The sequence below is a fragment of the Haemaphysalis longicornis genome, unplaced genomic scaffold (genome assembly GCF_048455015.1).
Source record: "Haemaphysalis longicornis isolate Haplotype H1 unplaced genomic scaffold, Haemaphysalis longicornis Haplotype H1 scaffold_7, whole genome shotgun sequence".
Lineage (NCBI taxonomy): Eukaryota > Metazoa > Arthropoda > Arachnida > Ixodida > Ixodidae > Haemaphysalis > Haemaphysalis longicornis.
This window is the reverse complement of record NW_027526422.1, coordinates 74,764,259-74,766,639: the sequence shown is the minus strand read 5'-3', so window position 1 is coordinate 74,766,639 and position 2,381 is coordinate 74,764,259. Positions and strand designations below refer to the sequence as shown.

The 2,381-nt window shown below is 47.4% G+C and overlaps 1 non-coding gene across 1 annotated transcript; it reads left to right on the top strand.

The window, feature by feature from the left end:
* The first annotated feature begins 1,656 nt into the window (after positions 1-1,656).
* On the top strand, positions 1,657-1,728 carry Trnar-ucu (transfer RNA arginine (anticodon UCU)). The gene has a single exon. It is a non-coding gene; the product is annotated as a tRNA-Arg (tRNA).
* Positions 1,729-2,381: the final 653 nt, after the last annotated feature.

The window sequence follows — 2,381 nt, the reverse complement described above, 5'->3', positions numbered from 1 at the left end:
TTGGTTATGCGCGTACAACTTCCCGAATCAAGCAGAACTACTACTGGCCGAAGCTTCCTGCGACAGTGAAACACTACATTCGCACCTGCCGCAAATGTCAGCGACGGAAAACACCGCCTGGACGCCCAGCTGGTTTACTGCAACCTGTACAAATACCGAAAACACCTTTCCAACAGATCGGCATGGACTTTTTGGGCCCCTTCCCAACCTCCTCTTCGGGAAATAAGTGGATAATCGTCGCGACGGATTACCTTACCAGATACGCCGAAACAAAAGCTCTTCAGCGTTGCACTGCGCTTGACGTGGCTCAATTCTACATGGACAACATTGTTCTGCGCCATGGAACACCAGAAATTTTGATCACGGACAAGGGAACCGCATTCAACTCGGCGTTGGTACGCGCCATCATGGATCTCACCGGTACTTCACACCGAAAATCTACGGCCTACCACCCACAGACGAACGGCCTGACCGAGCGCTTGAACAAAACCATTGCAGACATGCTAAGCATGTACGTCGACTTGGAACACAAAAAGTGGGACGCAATTCTCGCATAAGTGACGTTTGCCTACAACACGGCCCGGCAAGAAACTATGCGCATGACTCCATTCGCTCTCCTGTACGGACGCGAGGCAACAACGATGCTGGATGCCATGCTCCCACACGACCACGGAAATGAACAACGAGACTGCGCAAACGATCGCGCAGCGTGCCGAAAAGGCGCGGCAGCTCGCTCGGTATCGCATCAAAGAACAGCAGGTGCAGGATTCCTCTCTTTACAACGCTCGTCACAGGCACGCTTCCTTCGAGCCTGGCGACTTCTGAAACGCTATTTTGGACCCTACAGAGTTCTGAAACAACTGAGTGACGTCACGTACGAAGTTATTCCGGAAGACGGTGTTCCATCCCGGCGTCGCCAACGCCGGTCGGAAGTAGTCCACATCGTCCGCATGAAGCCTTACTTCGCAAGAACGTGACACGCCCATACTGGATCGCTGTTAAACCACACTTTCACCCGACCATCGGGACGATGCTTCCCCTGGGGGGAGGTAAATGTCACGTGTTGTATAAGAAAGGGCACACGCAACGGTCGACGACGAGGCAGAAGAAACAATCTTCGTCTTCGGATCGCGTGCGCTGGCCTGGTCCCTCGGCTCTCGAGCTTCAGGTTAGACCCTTGGCTGTCGCTGTTCTTTTGTGCCTCATTAAAACCCCTACCACCCGGAGCACGCAGTCGCTGTACGCTACATATATATATATATATATATATATATATATATATATATATATATATATATATATATATATATATATATATATATATATATATATATATATATATATATATATATATATATATATATATATATATATATATATATATATATAGTCGTGAAGTGGAGTCCTTAGTTGCTGCAGGAATACGCACAAAGTAGAAGTACGCTCTTCGGAGACTTTATTTCCAACGTTTCGACCTGAGACAGGTCTTAGACCTGTCTCAGGTCGAAACGTTGGAAATAAAGTCTCCGAAGAGCGTACTTCTACTTTGTGCTTCTATGCTGGCTACTTTGTACTTCTACGCTGGCTACCACCCTCAAGCGTCAGATACAGTTGTAGTAAATATAAATAACCCAGAAAGCGAAGGAGAACACAGTCGCCCAGATAGCCGAGTTGGTAAGGCATTCGAGATCTAATCGAAAGGCGTGGGTTCGGTCCCCACTCTGGGCGCGTGTTTTTCTTTCTTTCTTTCTTTCTCACGTAATTAATATAAAAATAATGTAACGTCAGTAACGGTAAAAAAAAAAGTCTAACCACTCCCCTATGCCTTCTTTGGTGTCGTAGACTGCCGGCATTTCTTTCGGTATTTTCCTAACGAGCCCCTCATTTCTAAACCCTATTATCGTGCGAAAGCTTAGCGAGGGCCTCGGTTCTGGCAGCCTTGATGCCAAGGTAGCATAAGAGGGTTTCCCGCCAGTTGCCCGCTTATGACAGGCTGTAGACGTTCGCGTCACGCCCCGGGGGTTGAAAAAGAAGGTCCCCTTCTCCCCGTGTAGTCTGAGTGGCGCTGGCTACCACCCTCAAGCGTCAGATACAGTTGTAGTAAATATAAATACAGTCGAACACGGATATATCGAACTCCAAGGGGATCGCGAAATAGTTCGATATATGAAAAATTCGATATAAAAATATGGGCTCTGAGACCTCACCTATGGCGGACGATCTCTTATCGATCGTCTCATTCAAGAATGACAACTAATTCGGCACTCACGACGCAACAGGACGCTTTATTTCTGTGAAAAAAAATCGCTAATCTTGGCCTGCTTCTTCGTCCTGGAAATGAAATAAAAGACGCTGGTCTCGATCTTCTCGAGGCTGCACAA